Source organism: Bos indicus, chromosome 15 (genome assembly GCF_029378745.1).
Source record: "Bos indicus isolate NIAB-ARS_2022 breed Sahiwal x Tharparkar chromosome 15, NIAB-ARS_B.indTharparkar_mat_pri_1.0, whole genome shotgun sequence".
NCBI lineage: Eukaryota > Metazoa > Chordata > Mammalia > Artiodactyla > Bovidae > Bos > Bos indicus.
The window spans coordinates 45,003,103-45,023,123 of NC_091774.1; the positions used below are offsets into that span (position 1 = coordinate 45,003,103).

The window sequence follows — 20,021 nt, forward strand, 5'->3', positions numbered from 1 at the left end:
CTTTTTATTTTGAGATAATTATAGACTTACATGTAGTTACAAAAAATAACAGAGATCTCTAATGTTCAGTTTAGAAGGTTCTTTATATATTATAAATACTAGTTCTCTGTTGGATATATAATTTGCAAATATTGTTTTTGTATTTAAATTAATTAATTAATTAATTTTAATTGGACGCTAATTACTTTACAATATTGTAGTGGTTTTTGCCATACATTGACATGAATCAGCCATGGGTATACATGTGTTCTCCATCCTGAACCCCCCTCCCACCTCCCTCCTTATACCATCCCTCAGCGTCATCCCAGTGCACCAGCCCTGAGCACCCTGTCTCATGCATTGAACCTGGACTGGCGATCTATTTCACATAAGATAATATAGATGGATTTACATACGTTTTGACTGTGCTGAGAAGCCATGTGATATTGGTCACCGCTGCTGCTGCTGCTAAGTCTCTTCAGTCGTGTCCGATGCTGTGTGACCCCATAGATCGCAGTCCACCAGGCTCCCCCGTCCCTGGGATTCTCCAGGTAAGAACCCTGGAGTGGGTTGCCATTTCCTTCTCCAAGGCATGAAAGTGAAAAGGGAAAGCGAAGTCGCTCAGTCGCGTCCAACTCTTAGTGACCCCATGGTCACTACTACTAAACTCTATTTAAATGTAATAATGGTAAAAATAGTTCACATTTCTTGATATGAATATATTTAAAGTTCTCCAAGTTTGAAAATATAGCAGGGATCTCTCTCTTTTGACAATGTGCTGTTGTCCTTATTTTTCATTGATATATAATTTTTGATGACTTTTAATATAATTGTTCATCTGTTACTGTATCAGTTCAGTTCAGTCACTCAGTCGTGTCCGACTCTTTGAGACCCCATGGACTGCACACGGCAGGCCTCCCTGTCCGTCACCAACTCCCAGAGTTTACTCAAACTCATGTACATTGAGTCAGTGATGCCATCCAAGCATCTCATCCTCTGTTGTCCCCTTCTCTTCCTGACTTCAATCTTTCCCAGCATCAGGGTCTTTTCAAATGAGTCAGTTCTTTTCATCAGTAGGCATCTGTTACTGTATATGAATACCAAATCATCACTGTGCTATGGTCATTTAAACAAAGCTCCAATGAACACCTACTTGCATATGTTCAGGTATACTGATGTTTTATTTCTCTATGATACATTCCTCAAAGTGGGCCTGATGGGATGAAGATCAATTGTGCTTATAGATTTTAATAGCTATTATAGAATTACTTTTCAAAATGTTTGTAGTTCTGTCAGGTAGACTTAAAGGCCCACTCTGTTGCAGTAATAAGGTAGAGCTTAAAGAGATCAATAAATAGTTGAGGTTTATATTTTTGGAGTGAAAGCTGTTCCATGAATAAGTAAACAAAGTGCAGCTGTTTGGGGGAGATAGACATGGCTCTCATTCATGGGATGAAACAGGTTATAATTCAGAAGAGTATTTCTCTTGGTATTTTTCAAGATGCTCATCCAATGTTGGTGACCAGAGGACTCCATGGGAACTTTCCTGAAATACCACTTGATAGTACTGGTACCTTTTCCCTTATAGGCATCTATTTTTAGAGATTTGTATTAAATTTGCTTTTGTAGGCCCATACTACCTCTAGACACTTTGTTTATAAACAATGGGTAATTTTTTTTTAATTGTGTGAAAGTAATATGATTAACTAATTGGGCATATTTTCAATGATTCTTGAGTCACATCACTGTGTGGTCTTTCTCAGCATGAATTATATCCCAAATTACAATATTTGAAACATTTCATGCTTGCTTCATATTTGAATGTTTCTATCAGTGAATAAAGAGGGACCATTTATTGAATCTATATCATATGAGCTCTTACAGTCCTTAATTTCTGCTCTTGGAATGATAATGAAAAGGTAATACATTATTTCCATTCAAAGCTGTCACTCAATTGTGAAAAAAATGTTTTAATTGCTATTACCTCTATTAAAATCAGAAATATAGGTATAAAATTGATTGGATTTTCACAATGAAATTTCATCATCAAATATTTGAAATTAGTTTGAGTAATATTTGAATGTTGTATACTTTTCAGTAGGGCATTAAACAGGCATATACAAATTCTTCCAACAGGCTCTGTTTCTGTTTTTCCAAAATACCTCAAAAGATTATCATTTGAAATATATGTTGTAGAAATCACAGTAAGAAAAGAGAGAGAAAGCAACAGGAAGTCTAAATAAATAATGGCTAAAAATATTTCAAACTTAGGGAGAGAAATGAACAGCCAGATTCATGATGATGGAAAGTGCCCAAATAGGTTGAGCTGAAAAAGAATTGACCAAGACACATTATAATGAAATTGTCAAGATTTGAAGACAAAGAGAGAATTTTGAAAGAAGCAAGAGAAAGTGATTTGACACATAAAAGGTTTTCCACTTAAGATGGATTTCTCAATAGAAACTTTGCAGGCCAGGAGAGAATGGGATGATATAGTCAAAATGTTATAAGAAGGAAAAAAAGAAAACACTGACAAATAGGAGCATCCAGCAAAGCATCCTTCACAAATGTAGAAGACTTATTTTCCCCCCAAAAAAACAAAATGAGGGAGTTCATTACCATTCGAATTAGTAATCTGAGGGGTAAGGTAAAATGAAAGGATATTGACAATGTGAACATAATATAAAAAACAAAAATGGAGTTAAGTACATTGTAAACTTCAGATTCTCCAGTATACTAATAATAATCTATGAATCACTTTCAACTCTTATTAAAAATAACTATAGGGGGGAGGAGCTAAGATGGTGGAGGACTAGAATGGGGAGACCACTTTCTCCCCCACAAATTCATCAAAAGAACATTTAAACGCTGAGTAAATTCCACAAAACAACTTCTGAATGCCAGCAGATGACATCAGGCACCCAGAAAAGCAACCCATTGTCTTCGAAAGGAGGTAGGAAAAAATATAAAATACAAAAAAAGAGACAAAAGAGGGAGGGACGGAGCTCCGTCCTGGGAAGGGAGTCTTGAAAAGAGAGAAGTTTCCAAACACCAGGAAACACTCTCACTGCCGAGTCTGTGCCGAGCGTTGGAAGCACAGAGGGCAACATATGGGGAGGAAAAATAATTAAACAATTAAAACCCACAGATTACGAGCCCAGCGGTAACTCCCCCAGCGGAGAAGCAGTGCAGATGCCTGCACGTGCCACTAGCAAGTGGGGGCTGGGCAGGGAGGCACGGGCTGCATCGCTTAGAGTAAGGATCAGGCCTGAATGCCCGGAGCGCTATCTGAGCGAACTAATTTGGGCTAGCAAACCAGACTGTGGGATAACTACCATGCCAAAAGCCAGCCCTAACCTAAAACACCACCAGGCCCGCGCACAGAACAAAGGACTGAACAGAGATAGCCGGCTGCAAACCATCCCCCTCCTGTGATAGGCAGCCAGACCTGGAAGGGGGCAATTGCAGCCCCAGAGAGACATTATCTACAAAACTGTAAGCAGGCTTCTTTGCTAACTAAGACTTCTTGGGGTTCTGGATGGTCAATATCCACCTGAGAAGGTGAGCTGGTTGTACACCTGGAAAACCGAGCAGCGGGGAGGAGAAAAGTTGCAGCAACTGTGCTCGCCAAACACCTCATCACCTGAGCTGCTCGGACCTGGGAAGGGCACAAAACGCAGGCCCAACCGAGTCTGCGCCTCTGAGGACTACCCGAGTGCCTGAACCTGAGTGGCTTGAACCTGGGAGGTGCAAGCAGCCCAGGGCCGGCCTCAGATGGTTCCTGGCAGAGCAACCCAGAGCCTGAGCAGTGTGGGTAGGGAGGCTACAAGCGCCGTGAACAGGGGCAGGCCCAGTGTGGCTGAGGCACTGCGAGCACACGCCAGTGTTATTTGTTTGCAGCATTCCTCCCTCCCCACAGCGTGACTGAACAAGCGAGCCTAAAAAAAAAAAAAGTGTCTACCACAGCCCCCTTTCTATCAGGGCGGAAGTCAGACACTGAAGAGACCAGCAAACAGAAGAAGCTATAACAGAGGGAATCGCCTTGGAAGCGACAGGCAATAGATTAAAACCCTGTCGTTAGTACCGACTACATAGGAAGGGGCCTATAGATCTTGAGAAATATAAGCCAGACCAAGGAACTAGCCAAAAATGAACTGAACCCACAATACCCACAACAACACCAGAGAAAGTCCTAGATATATTTTTACTATTTTTACAATCATTCTTTCTTTCCTTTTTTTTTAATTAAAAAAAAATTTAAGTCCTCTATTACTCCTTTAATTCTCACTTTTATAACCTACTATTACTTTGCAAAAAAAACAAGACCCTATTTTTTTTAAAAGCAAACTTCATATATATTTTTTTAATAATTTTTGTGACCTTGTTTTTTTTTCTTTCTCTCTCTCTTTTTTTTCTTCTTTTCTTTAACATTGTATTTCTGAAATTCCAAACTCTACTCTAGATTTTTAATTTATGCTTTTTGGTATATGTTATCAATTTTGTACCTATATTTTCTGTATAATTTTTGTGACTTGGTTTGTTTTTGTTTGTTATTTTCCTCTCTTTCTTTTTCTTCCTCTTTTCTTTAACATTGTATTTTTGAAATTCCAAACTCTACTCTAGATTTTTAACTTTTGCTTTTTGGTATTTGTTATCAATTTTGTAGCTATATTTTCTTTATAACTTTTGTGACTTTTTTTTCTCTCTCTTTCTTTTCCTTCTTCTTTTCTTTAACATTGTATTTTTGAAATTCCAAACTCTACTCTAGATTTTTAATTTTTGCCTTTAGGTATTTGTTACCAATTTTGTACCTTTAAGAACCCAATCTTCAGTACCCATTTTTTACTTGGGAGTGAGATTACTGGCTTGACTGCTCTCTCCCACTTTGGACTCTCCTTTTTCTCCACCAGGTCGCCTGTGTCTCCTCCCTAACCCCTCTCTACTCTACCCAACTCTGAATTTCTGTGTGTTCCAGATGGTGGAGAACACTTAGGGAACTGATTACTGGCTGGATCTGTCTCTCTCCTTTTCATTCCCCCCTTTTATCCTCCTGGCCACCTCCGTCTTCTTCCTCCCTCTTCCCTTCTCTGTATAACTACGTGAACATCTCTGATTGGTCCAGTTGAGGAGTGCACATAAGGAAGTGATTACTGGCTAGCCTGCTCTCTCCTCTATTGATTCCACCTCATCTCTTTCGGGTCACCTCTAACTCCCTCCTCCCTCTTCTCTTCTCCATGTAACGCTGTGAACCTCTCTGGGTGACCCTCACGGTGGAGAAACTTTTCATCTTTAACCTAGATGTTTTATCAATGGTGCTGTATAGAAGGAGAAGTTTTGAGACTACTGTGAAAATAAGACCAATAACTGGAAGCAGGAGGCTTAAGTCCAAACCCTGACTCAGGGACTTGCCGAGGTCCAGCCCCAGTGGATCCAGGGAATTCGAAGGGGAGATGGCATCGGCAATCAGGAAACAACAGCTTATTTAAATGTTAATTAAAGATATAAAGTGTGGTTAAATAAGGATAGCTCAGTGAGGAAATTCAGTGGAGAAAAGAGGCTGAATAATTCAGCCAGAAGGTGAGAGAAAGAACGAAATGGGGAGACCAAGTTTCGGTGAACAAGGCTCGCACTTTATTTTCCAAAATAGTTTTTATACCTTAAGTTATGCATAGAAGATAATGGGGGAAGGGGTAGAGTCATGCAGTAAGCCAGGCTTTCTTCCTGCAAACTTATCATATGCAAAAGTTTAGGTGATTTGCATCATCTTCTGGCCTGGAGGCCTGTTAACATTTTAAGACCCTTTCTTCAGAAAACTTATTTTTCTCTAAAGGTGATTAGTCAGGCGTCACCCTCCAAAAGCATTAGATAAAGTTGCATTCCTATAGGGCAAAGGTGTGGTGGGCTATAACAAGAAAAAGAATTAACTCAAGGGTCTCAGGTTACAAACATTAAAGCTACTACTTACACCAATTATATTAATCAATACACTGCCAGGGACACAGCAGGTAAGGGATATGGAAACTTAGCAGCAAACATTGGCCCAAAAAGTGAAAAGCCCTTCACCAATACAATTTCTAATCAATCTTTTAACTGCTCAAAGGAATCTGTATTTAGACAGTTTAGAACCTCTCATGCCTCTCACAGTTGGGAGGCTCTGAACAATCACATGTGGCCAGAAAAACCTATTCAGGTAGGCTAGAGGACTTCCAAAGGAGTTTGTAGTTTGAAACACTATCACACCCAGGAACTTTATTAACTGGAGCTGTAAGTTAACTCTTTTTCAGAGAGAGGTGGTGGGGGACAGCCCCCCACAAAGTCAGAGGTGTAGGTGAGAGCACAAAGCAGAAAGTAAGCAGACTCTGATTTTGGGGGTAGATGCTCAAGAATTTCCAGGGGGACTCCTGAGGCTCGATCCCGCCTTTGTGTATGCCGAGCCTCCTTCCTCATGACCTTTGCCATGGGCGGAGCTCCTCACGCCGGCTCCCAGCAAGGGAACATTAATAAACAGGAGCTCATCAAACGCCTCCATACCTACACTGAAATCAAGCACCACAGAAGGGCCAACAAGTTCCAGGAAAAGACATACCAAGCAAATTCTCCAGCAACACAGGAACACAGCCCTGAGCTCCAATATACAGGCTGCCCAAAGTTACTGTAAAACCACAGACATCTCATAACTCATTACTGGACACTTCATTGCACTCCAGAGAGAAGAAATCCAGCTCCACCCACCAGAACACTGACACAAGCTTCCCTAACCAAGAAACCTTGACAAGCCACCTGTACAAACCCACACACAGCGAGGAAACTCCACAATAAAGAGAACTCCACAAACTGCCAGAATACAGAAAGGACACCCCAAACTCAGCAATATAAACAAGATGAAGAGATAGAGGAATACCCAGCAGGTAAAGGAACAGGATACATGCCCACCAAACCAAACACAAGAGGAAGAGATAGGGAATCTACCTGATAAAGAATTCCGAATAATGATAGTGAAATTGATCCAAAATCTTGAAATCAAAATGGAATCACAGATAAATAGCCTGGAGACAAGGATTGAGAAGATGCAGGAAAGGTTTAACAAGGACCTAGAAGAAATAAAAAACAGTCAATATATAATGAATAATGCAATAAATGTGATCAAAAACACTCTGGAGGCAACAAATAGTAGAATAACAGAGGCAGAAGATAGGATTAATGAATTAGAAGATAGAATGGTAGAAATAAATGAATCAGAGAGGATAAAAGAAAAACGAATGAAAAGAAATGAGGACAATCTCAGAGACCTCCAGAACAACATTAAATGCTGCAACATTTGAATCACAGGAGTCCCAGAAGAAGAAGACAAAAAGAAAGACCATGAGAAAATAATTGAGGAGATAATAGTTGAAAACTTCCCTAAAATGGGGAAGGAAATAATCACTCAAGTCCAAGAAACCCAGAGAGTCCCAAACAGAATAAACCCAAGGTGAAACACCCCAAGACACATATTAATCAAATTAACAAAGATCAAACACAAAGAACAAATATTAAAAGCAGCAAGGGAAAAACAACAAATAACACACAAGGGAATTCCCATAAGGATAACAGCTGATCTTTCAATAGAAACTCTTCAAGCCAGGAGGGAATGGCAATACATACTTAAAGTGATGAAAGAAAATAACCTACAGCCCAGATTATTGTACCCAGCAAGGACCTCATTCAAGTATGAAGGAGAAATCAAAAGCTTTACAGACAAGCAAAAACTGAGAGAATTGGTCAACTGCAAGCAACTTTCTGTGAACTCAGTACACATTTGGTGAAATCGGTTCCCTGGTGGGGATCTTGGGAACCCTGTGCCGCCTTGAGGTATAGCGAGCTGGGTAGGCGCTGGTACAGCTGTCCTGAGACGGATCTGAGGCTCAGCGTGGGCTCCATTTGGCCAGAATCTGTCTCCATGCTGGAACAGGAGCCGCCGTGCCCGGGCCCCTCCTTCGCCTACAGACTCGGCTGGAATGGCTGCGTTGATGAGTACGATTGAGGGCCCTGTGACCTTTGAGGACATGGCTGTGTACTTTTCCCAGGAGGAATGGAGGCTCCTTGATGAGGCCTAGAGATGCCTGTACCGTGATATCATGCTGGAGACCTTTGTACTGGTTGTGTCCTTGGGTTGTTGGCATGGAATAAAGGTCAAGCAGAGAACTTCAGAGCAGAATGTTTCTGTAGAAGTGCCACAGAGAAATAACTCAAAGATAGACCTCTCCACCCAGCCTCTCCCTGGGACATGTGTAGCCTGAATGTAGAAGGTGGTGTATGTGTAGCTGAGGACATGGGAATAAACCCCGGCCAGACCCTGTGTGGAGCAGGTTTGAAATTTCAGCAGAACAGTGGAGATAAACTCTTTAGAAGAGACGTGGGTAAGGCCTTTATGAAGAGATGCACAGTCCATGCACTGGGGAAGGCTTTTATGTGCTGTGAGGCTAGGAAGGATTTCCCTGGTATCTCTCACTATTTCCAGCACTAGATTTTTTTTTTTTTTTCATCTTTTTAAAAAAAATTTATTTTATTTTTAAACTTCACAACATTGCATCAGTTTTGCCAAACATTGAAATGAATCCGCCATAGGTATGCCTGTGTTCCCCATCCTGAACCCTCCTCCCTCCTCCCTCCCCGTGCCCTCCCCCTGGGCTGTCCCAGTGCACCAGCCCCAAGCATCCAGCACTATGCTAGATTAAATTGCAAAAGGGCACTGAGTTTTTAGAACTTTCTCATAATGGACAAAGGCAGCGTAAATGCCATGAATGTGGGAAAACCTCCCAAAAGTCCAAGCTTGCTCAGCACCAGAGAGTCCACACTGGAGAGAGGCCTTATGAATATGCTGAATGTGGGAAAGCCTTCAGCTATAAATATATATTTGTTTAGCACTGGAATGTCCACACTAGAGAAAGGCCTTATGGGTGCAGTGAATGTGGGAAAGCTTTTAGTGACAAACATGTACTTGTATGGCACCAGTGAATTCACACTGGAGAAAGGCCTTACAAGTGCAATGAATGTGGGAAAGTCTTTAGGTGTAATTCCAGCTTTTTTATATAGAAGAATTCATACAGGAGAAAAGCCTTATGAAGGTAGGGAGTGTGGAAAGCTATTTAGTCAAAGCTCCCAACTTGTTGTACACCAGAGAACTCACACTGGAGCCAAGCCATATGATTGTAGCGAATGTGGGAAAAGCTTCACCACTAAAAGCAAACTTGTTCAGCACCAGAGAGTTCACACTGGAGAGAGGCCTTATGAATGCAGTGAATGTGGAAAAGTCTTTAGGTTCATATCCAGCCTCAGTAAACATAGAAGAGTTCACACTGGAGAAAGGCCTTACAAGTGTAGTGAATGTGGAAAGTTCTTTAAGCGAAGCTCCCACCTTAAAGTCCACTACAAAATTCATACTTGACAAAGACGTATTACAAGTGCAGTGAATGTAGGAAATGTTTTAGCCAAAGCTCTACTCTCATTATGCATCTGAGTTCACACCAGAGAAAAACCACACAAGTGCACTAAATGTGGAGAAGTCTTTAGCCAAAGCACCCAACTTAATTAACACCAAAAAGTTCACACCACAGAAGTGCAGCACCAGCACAGCAAGTGGGGGAGTATTTTTTGTCAAATGTGTGCTCTAACTCAGCGCCAGAACTTAACAGCCCATAGAGTAGTGTAGTGAATGTAAAAAAGCTTTGAGCCGAAGGTCTAACGTTGTTTGTCATCAGAACACTCATACTAGAGAAAGGCCTTCAAATGAGATGAGGAGAAGAGAATGAGCTGTTGCCTTAGTTAATACATCTTACTGAACTGGCTCTGTGATGGACTTCTCAACTGTAAGTTGAGTGTCACCTGTGTGCACAGCCCTAATGTGGAGATGGTCTGTGGGTAGCCATATCCTAGGAAACTTTGAGGAGCTAGGCTGTGACCTCCCAGGGCTCTTGACAGACCTCATGTCATTGTGACTTTCGTACCTCTACCAAGTGGCAGATCCTCATACTGGGCATCTACCAAGTGGCAGATCCACACACAGTGAGATCAGTGTAGGTAGACCTTTGTGCTCTCCTGTCCCCTAGAGGGAAGCATAAGTGGCCTGAGGACTTGGGTGGTGTCATGCTCTTAGGTTCTGTCAACTGCATAGGACACAACCTAAGCAGCTTTGCCAGTCTGGGTTCTGCTGGAAGCTCATAGAAGTTTACATTATTTGGTGGTATTGATCATTTTATGCTCAGGATGGATTTTCTAGCTCCAAGTCACCCTTAGGGGAACTGCCTCATTTTGCACTACTTTTTGTAAAAATAAAGACTATTGTTTAACAACAACAAAAACAAGCTGAGAGAATTCAGCACCACCAAACCAGCTCTCTAACAAATACTAAAGGATATTCTCTAGACAGGAACCACAAAAAGGGTGTATAAATTCAAACCCAAAACAATAAAGTAAATGGCAATGGGATCATACTTATCAATAATTACCTTAAACGTAAATGGATTGAATGTCCCAACCAAAAGACAAAGACTGGCTGAATGGATACAAAAACAAGACCCCTACATATGTTGTCTACAAGAGACCCACCTCAAAACAGGGGACACATACAGACTGAAAGTGAAGGGCTGGAAAAAGATTTTCCATGCAAATAGAGACCAAAGGAAAGCAGGAGTGGCAATACCCATATCAGATAAAATAGACTTTAAAACAAAGGCTGTGAAAAGAAACAAAGAAGGTCACTACATAATGATCAAAGGATCAATCCAAGAAGAAGATATAACAATTATAAATATATATGCACCCAACATAGGAGCACCGCAGTATGTAAGACAAATGCTAACAAGTATGAAAGGGGAAATTAACAATAACACAATAATAGTGGGAGACTTTCATACCCCACTCACACCTATGGATAGATCAACTAAAAAGAAAATTAACAAGGAAACACAAACTTTAAATAATACAATAGACCAGTTAGACCTAATTGATATCTATAGGACATTTCATCCCAAAACAATGAATTTCACTTTTCTCAAGTGCACACGGAACCTTCTCCAGGATAGATCACATCCTGGGCCATAAATCTAGCCTTGGTAAATTCAAAAAAATTGAAATCATTCCAAGCATCTTTTCTGACCACAATGCAGTAAGATTAGATCTCAATTACAGGAGAAAAACTATTAAAAATTCCAACATATGGAGGCTGAACAACACGCTGCTGAATAACCAACAAATCACAGAAGAAATAGAAAAAGAAATCAAAATTTGCATAGAAACGAATGAAAATGAAAACACAACAACCCAAAACCTGTGGGACACTGTAAAAGCAGTCCTAAGGGGAAAGTTCATAGCAATACAGGCATACCTCAAGAAACAAGAAAAAAGTCAAATAAATAACCTAACTCTACACCTAAAGCAACTAGAAAAGGAAGAAATGAAGAACCCTAGGATTAGTAGAAGGAAAGAAATCTTAAAAATTAGGGCAGAAATAAATGCAAAAGAAACAAAGGAGACCATAGCAAAAACCAACAAAGCCAAAAGCTGGTTCTTTGAAAGGAAAATAAAATTGACAAATCATTAGCCAGACTCATCAAGAAACAAAGGGAGAAAAATCAAATCAATAAAATTAGAAATGAAAATGGAGAGATCACAAAGACAACACAGAAATACAAAGGATCATAAGAGACTACTGTCAGCAATTATATGCCAATAAAATGGACAATGTGGAAGATATGGACAAATTCTTAGAAAGGTACAACTTTCCAAAACTGGACCAGGAAGAAATAGAAAATCTTAACAGACCCATCACAAGCACAGAAATTGAAACTGTAATCAGAAATCTTCCAGCAAACAAAAGCCCTGGTCCAGACGGCTTCACAGCTGAATTCTACCAAAAATTTAGAGAAGAGCTAACACCTATCCTACTCAAACTCTTCGAGAAAACTGCAGAGGAAGGTAAACTTCCAAACTCATTCTATGAGGCCACCACCACCCTAATACCAAAACCTGACAAAGATCCCACAAAAAAAGAAAACTACAGGCCAATATCACTGATGAACATAGATGCAAAAATCCTTAACAAAATTCTAGCAATCAGAATCCAACAACACATTAAAAAGATCATACACCATGACCAAGTGGGCTTTATCCCAGGGATGCAAGGATTCTTCAATATCTGCAAATCAATCAATGTAATACACCACATTATCAAATTGAAAAATAAAAACCATATGATTATCTCAATAGATGCAGAGAAAGCCTTTGACAAAATTCAACATCCATTTATGATAAAAACTCTCCAGAAAGCAGGAATAGAAGGAACATACCTCAACATAATAAAATCTATATATGACAAACCCACAGCAAACATTATCCTCAATGGTGAAAAATTGAAAGCATTTCCTCTAAAGTCAGGAACAAGACAAGGGTGCCCACTTTACCATTATTATTCAACATAGTTTTGGAAGTTTTGGCCACAGCAATCAGAGCAGAAAAAGAAATAAAAGGAATCCAAATTGGAAAAGAAGAAGTAAAACTCTCACTGTTTGCAGATGACATGATCCTCCACATAGAAAACCCTAAACACTCCACCAGAAAATTACTAGAACTAATCAATGAATATAGTAAAGTTGCAGGATACAAAATCAACACACAGAAATCCCTTGCATTCCTATACACTAATAATGAGAAAATAGAGAAATTAAGGAAACAATTCCATTCACCATTGCAATGAAAAGAATAAAATACTTAGGAATATATCTACCTAAAGAAACTAAAGACCTATATATAGAAAACTATAAAACACTGGTGAAAGAAATCAAAGAGGACACTAATAGGTGGAGAAATATACCATGTTCATGGATTTGAAGAATCAATATAGTGAAAATGAGTATAGTACCCAAAGCTATCTATAGATTCAATGCAATCCCTATCAAGCTACCAACGATATTCTTCACAGAGCTAGAACAAATAATTTCACAATTTGTATGGAAATACAAAAAACCTCAAATAGCCAAAGCAATCTTGAGAAAGAAGAATGGAACTGGAGGAATCAACCTACCTGACTTCAGGCTCTACTACAAAGCCACAGTCATCAAGACAGTATGGTACTGGCACAAAGACAGACATATAGATCAATGGAACAAAATAGAAAGCCCAGAGATAAATCCATGCACCTACAGACACCTTATCTTTGACAAAGGAGGCAAGAATATACAATGGATTAAAGACAATCTCTTTAACAAGTGGTGCTGGGAAAACTGGTCAACCACTTGTAAAAGAATGAAACTAGAACACTTTCTAACACCATACACAAAAATAAACTCAAAATGGATTAAAGATCTAAACATAAGACCAGAAACTATAAAACTCCCAGAGGAGAACATAGGCAAAACACTCTCTGACATACATCACAGCAGGATCCTCTATGACCCACCTCCCAGAATATTGGAAATAAAAGCAAAAATAAACAAATGGGACCTAATTAAACTTAAAAGCTTCTGCACAACAAAGGAAACTATAAGCAAGGTGAAAAGACAGCCTTCAGAATGGGAGAAAATAATAGCAAATGAAGCAACTGACAAACAACTAATCTCAAAAATACACAAGCAACTCTTACAGCTCAACTCCAGAAAAATAAATGACCGAATCAAAAAATGGGCCAAAGAACTAAATAGACATTTCTCCAAAGAAGACATACAGATGGCTAACAAACACATGAAAAGATGCTTGACATCACTCATTATCAGAGAAATGCAAATCAAAACCACTATGAGGTACCATTTCATGCCTGTCAGAATGGCTCGATCCAAAAGTCTACAAGCAATAAATGTTGGAGAGGGTGTGGAGAAAAAGGAACCCTCTTACACTGTTCGTGGGAATGCAAACTAGTACAGCCATTATGGAGAACAGTGTGGAGATTCCTCAAAAAACTGGAAATAGTACTGCATTGTGATCCAGCAATCCCACTGCTGGGCATACACACTGAGAAAACCAGAATTGAAAGAGACACGTGTACCCCAATGTTCATCGCAGCACTGTTTATAATAGGAGGACATGGAAGCAACCTAGATGTCCATCAGCAGATGAATGGATAAGAAAGCTGTGGTACATATACACAATGGAGTATTACTCAGCCATTAAAAAGAATACACTTGAATCAGTTCTAATGAGGTGGATGAAACTGGAGCCTATTATACAGAGTGAAGTAAGCCAGAAGGAAAAACACCAATACAGTATACTAACGCATATATATGGAATTTAGAAAGATGGTAATAATAACCCTGTATACGAGACAGCAAAAGAGACACTGATGTATAGAACAGTCTTTTGGACTCTGTGGGAGAGGGAGAGGATGGGATGATTTGGGAGAATGGCATTGAAACATGTATAATATCATATATGAAACGAGTCGCCAGTCCAGGTTCGATGCACGATACTGGATGCTTGGGGCTCGTGCACTGGGACGACCCAGAGGGAGGGTATGGGGAGGGAGGAGGGAGGAGGGTTCAGCATGGGTAACACATGTATACCTGTGGTGGATTCATTTTGATATATGGCAAAACCAATACAATATTGTAAAGTTAAAAAATAAAATAAAAAGAAAAATTCAGAAAAAAAAATAACTATAAACACAACCATTTTTTATTGGATGCACAGTATAAAAATGGTATACTTTGGCATCCAAACCTAAAATGTGAGAGCAGAGAAGTAAAAGTATAATATCTGTATGCTGTCATAGTTGTTTCCAACTTAAACTAGGATATTATATTTCTTATATATACAGTAAGCTTATATATATTGTAAGCCTCATAATAGCCACAAAGAAAAACTCTGTAGTAGACAACACAAAAGATTAAGACAAAGAAACCAAAGCATACCACCAGGAAAAGCCATCAAATCTCAAAGGAAGAAAAGAAGAAAGGAACTACAAAAAGTCCAGAAATAATAAACAAAATGGTAATAATAAGTTACCAATTGATAACTACTTTAAATGTATGTAGATGGATTAAATTCTCTAATCAAAGACACAGAATGGCTGAATGGATGCCTACAAGAGACTCATATTAGCTTTAATGACACACCTATGCTGAATGTGAAGAAGCGGAAAAGAATATTCCAAGCAAATGGTAACCAAAAGAAGGCAATGATAGTTACACTTATATCAGACAAAACAACTAACATTACACCTCAAGGAACTAGAAAAAGATGTATAAAATAAGTTCAAAGTTCATATAAGAAGGGAAATAATAAACATGAGAGCAGAAATAACTGAAACAGGGAATAAGAAAACAGTAGAAAAGATCAATGAAATAAAGGGCTGATTTTTAGAAAAGATAAAATTGACAAGCCTTTTTCTCGATTCATGAAGAAAAAGAGAGAGGACTCAAATATAATCAGAAATGAAAGAAGAGACATTATAAATGATATCATACAAATATATTTGAGTGATAAGAGACTACTATGAATAATTCTAAGCCAACACTGAACAATCTAGAAGTAGTGGAAAAGTTCCTTAAAACATACAATCTACCAAGACTGAATCATAGAGAAAATCTGTATATATCAGTTACTAGTAAGGAAACTGAGTTAGTAATCAAAAACTTTCCTACATGTTTTCCTACAAGCCCAAGATCAGATGGTTTCACTGGTAGATTCTACCAAATTTTTAATGAAAAATTAAATGGCAATCTTCACTCTTCTAAAAATTAAAGAGGAGGGAACACTCCCGAGCTCATTTTACCTGTCAGTATTATCCTGATAACAAATCCAGATAAAGCAACTTCAAGAATAAAAAACTAAAAGCCATATCCTTGATGAATATCAGTGTAAAAAAAAAATCTCAACAAATTACTTGCAAACTGAACTCAACAGCATGTTAAAAATATTATACACCATTATCAATATTTATTTCTGGGATGCAAAAATGATTCGACATAGGCAAGTCAGTAATGCGGCATACCACATTAATAAGATGAAAGGTAAAAACCACATCAAAATCTCTAGAGATGTAGAAAAAGGTTTGACAAAATCCAACATCCTTTCATGATAAAAACCTTCAACAATTTGAGTATTAAAGAAATGTACCTCAACATAATACAGTTCTTATATGACAAGCCTACAGGTAACACCACGTTCAATGATGAAAATTTAAGATCAGAAATAAATGAAGGGTGCCCATTCTCACTTCCTCTATTCAATACAGTATTTAAAGTTCTAGCCAGGGCAATTAGACAATAAATAAATAAAAGGCATCCAATTTGGAAAGGAAAAAGTAAAATTGTTTTTGTTGGCAGATGACATCATCTTATATATGGGAAATCCAAAGACTCCAGCAAGAATGTACTATGACAAATTAGCAAAATCATTAAAGTTGCAGGATACCATTCCAACATTCACAAAGCAGTTATATTTCTGTAGACAAAGAACAAACCATCTGAGAAGGAGGTAAAGAAAATCTCATTTACTATAGCATCAAAAACAATAAAATACTTGAGTACATCTAACCAAAGAGGTGAAATATCTATGTACTGAATACTATAAGACATAGGTAAAAGAAATTGAAGGCACAAACAAATGGAAAAATATGCCTTGTTCATGGATCATAAGAACTGGTATTGTTAAAATGTTCATACTACCCAAAATGATAAATTCAACGCATTCCTTATCAAAATTCCAATGATATTTTCCACAGAAATAGAAAAAACAGTCCTAAAATGTATATGGAATCTCAAAGGACCTCAAGTAGCCAAAGCATCCTGTGAAAGAAGAATAAAGCTGGAGGCATTACACTTCCTGGTATCAAACTAAATTCTAGAGTTATAGCAATCAAAACAGTATGGTAATGGCATAAAAAACAGACATATAAGCCAATGGAATAGAATTGAGACCCCAGAAATAAATCCTCACCTCTATGAACACATTATTTGACAAGGGAGCCCAGATGCTCCACTGGAAAAGGATAGTCTCTTCAATAAATAATACTGAAAGCTGGATATTCACATGCAAGAATGAAACTGGAACTCTGTATTACACTACTCACAAAAATTAACTCAAAATGGATTCAACACAAGACCTGAGAATGTAAAACTCCAAGAAAAAAACAGGGAAATATTTCATTGATGTTGAACATCAAATTAAAAAACTTCTGCATAGTCAAAGAAATGATCAACAAACAGACAACCTATGGAGCAGGAGAATATATTTGAACCCATCTATCTGATGAGGGGTCAATATTAAAAAAAAATAAGGAGCTCATACAGATAAATAGAAAACCCTTAATAATTCAATTAAAAGAAGCAAAGAACCTGAACAGACATTTTCCCACAAAAGTGGGAAGCTTGTATCCTATTACCTTGTGGAATTTGTCAGTTCTAGTAGTTTTTGTGTGGAGTCTTTAGGGTTTTCTATGTATAGTAGCATGTCTTCTGCATCTAATTCTCCTTGTTGCAATAACAGGATTATTGGTTTTGTCTTCCAAGATGTGCTGCTTGTATTGATTTCCATCTTTAGTGTATCAGAAACACAGATGGCACACAAGCAGAATAATTATTAATAGTATATTTCCCACTGGATACAGATTAAATAGAGTGAATCTCTAAGTGTTGTTGGAAACCTAGCACTGACAGGAGAAGAAAGCTTCATTTAAAATAAAAACTGTTTGACTGTGCTAGGTCTTAGTTGCAGCATGCGGGATCTATTGCTTGTGACATGCAGAATCTTTAGGTTGAGTATGTGGGATCTTTCTCCCCAAGCAGGGATAAAACCCAGCTCCCCTGCATTGGGTTTTATGCAGGGGATCTGCTCCACCTCGTTGCCACCTCCAGCACGGTACCAACTTGGGGCCAGCTAAAACATCTCACTCAGCAGGCTGAAGAATTAATAGAAAGGGGGAGATATGAGGCCACTCCTCTGGTAATGTTTGTGGCTATGCTTGCTGTGTTGGCTTGTCAGCCGAGGCCTTCCAGCACAGAAAAGGTTCATTGGGCCTATTTGCCTAATCCACCTTCTTTCCAGCCTGTTGACTGGATGAATGAGCCCATTCGTGTTTTTGTTAATGATGCTAATCTTTTGGGCAGGGCTTTCATCTATCCTAGTAATGTTAAAACAGTGGTCAGCACTCCCTTCAATTTTTCAGGCATGTCTGTTTATCCACCTATTTGCTTTGCCATATCTTCGTCTTTACAAGGAGCAGCTCCAGTTTTGAATGGATGCGTTAGCACTTCCTTGCAAGGCATGCTTACTGATTCTCTGAGAAGCAATGGCAAGAGAGACTTTTGGTCTTTACAGCTGCTGATGCTGGGGGCGCAAGAAAGACTATTTGATGCCTTAAAAAAGGCAGCCCCTCATTTAAAGGACTATCCAAGCTGTGCACTCCCCACTCTGGACTCTGATGAACAAGGACTGAAGGTCTGGGAAAGCATAAGCAGAACTTCTGGCTTTCCTCGTTGGAAAGAATGCTTGTATGCTTTTAGGTCACCTATTCCCATTGTTGCCACCAGACATTTTCTGATCGAATGGGGGAGCACCTATCGTTCGGATCAATGATTGAACTTGATTTTTAAAGAACCTTATAGATCCATATGGAATGATTCATTTATCCCATATCCTTTAGCAATTATTAGATGGCATGTTAATGGATGGTTTCCTCCTTTAGTGAGTTTCGGTGGAACAGGTCCCATACAGCCTGAATTATGGAGAGCATTGGCTGATATGGCACCTGTGATTTTACATAGACCTTTAAATGAACAAAGATATATTGTATGGGCCTGCATGCATTCTCCCTATGCCTTTTTGTTGGCCAGAAATCGGAATGATTTGGGAGTTTTTGAAGGAGAAACTGTTTATAACGTCAAATGTGTGAATTGTTTTATATCAAATTGTGTTTATGGAAATGATTATAGTAATTATAAGGCTATGATGATTGTAAAGCAACCACCGTATTTGATGGTTCCTGTAAAATTAGAGGGACAGTGTTTGATGATTATGCATTGAAAGTTTTACATGAATTTAATAGCTTAATTTCTTGACCTAAGAGATTCATTGGAGCTCTGGTTGTGGGAATAACTGCCTTGATTGCCACAATTGTATCAGTTAACGGTTTCTGCTGTTGCCCTGTCACAGAAGTGCATACTGCCTCGTTTGTCAATCATCCGCCCAAAAATGTCTCTGTAGCTCTTACTACGCAGGAAATTATAGATAAGAAAATAGAAAATAAGGTCAGTGCTTTAAAAGAAGCAATTCTGCTTATGGGGCAAGAAATTACAAACTTAAAAATTAAATTGTCTCTAAGGTGCCATGCTGAATTTAAATGGATGTGCGTTACACCTCTACAAGTGAATGAGTCCATGCACTCTTGGGAACGCATTAGGAATCATATTTTAGGCATCTGGAATCATTCAGATTTTAGTATTGATATTTCTAAGTTACATCAGGATATTCAGAATATGAAGCAGGTGGAGTTTGACTTTTATTCTCAATGGCTTTCTAATTCCCTCTTTGAAAATATGGAGGGGTATCTTTCCCATGGATCCTTTTCTACAATAATGATTAATGCAGCCATGTGCTTATGCCTCTTAGTTCTGATTTGTGTAATAGCCCCGTGCCTTTTCAGAATACTCAACCAAAGTGTTTCTGCTCTATCTACTGAGTTTCATACCTACGCTCTAAAAAATAAAAAAGGGGGAGATGTCGGGAGCCACGTTAGGCATTACTGACAAAATGGAGGCATGGCCCCAACCCCCTCTCTTTGTCCCGCAGGCAAGGACCTGGGATGAAGGAGTTAGGCCTTGTGATTCTGAATTGTTTTTTCCTCTCCTCGGCTGGGTTGATTGAAAATGAATATTAAAGCGCTTATTGTTCTTGAGAGGAGCATGAGAAGGCACAAAGCCTTCTGCAGCTGTGCTCAGAGAATAATTCATAAAGTTAATCATTGACATTTGTTTAAGGACTTTTACAAAAGAGTGTTGCAGGATGAGCACATAGGCTGCAGCTTGAGGCCATAGGAGGGATTGCTATCTGGAGTTTACTGTATTTAGGGCTTA

The 20,021-nt window shown here is 38.8% G+C and overlaps 1 pseudogene; it reads left to right on the top strand.

The window, feature by feature from the left end:
- The first annotated feature begins 8,245 nt into the window (after positions 1 to 8,245).
- Positions 8,246 to 10,294, top strand: LOC109568836 (zinc finger protein 135-like; annotated as a pseudogene).
- Positions 10,295 to 20,021: the final 9,727 nt, after the last annotated feature.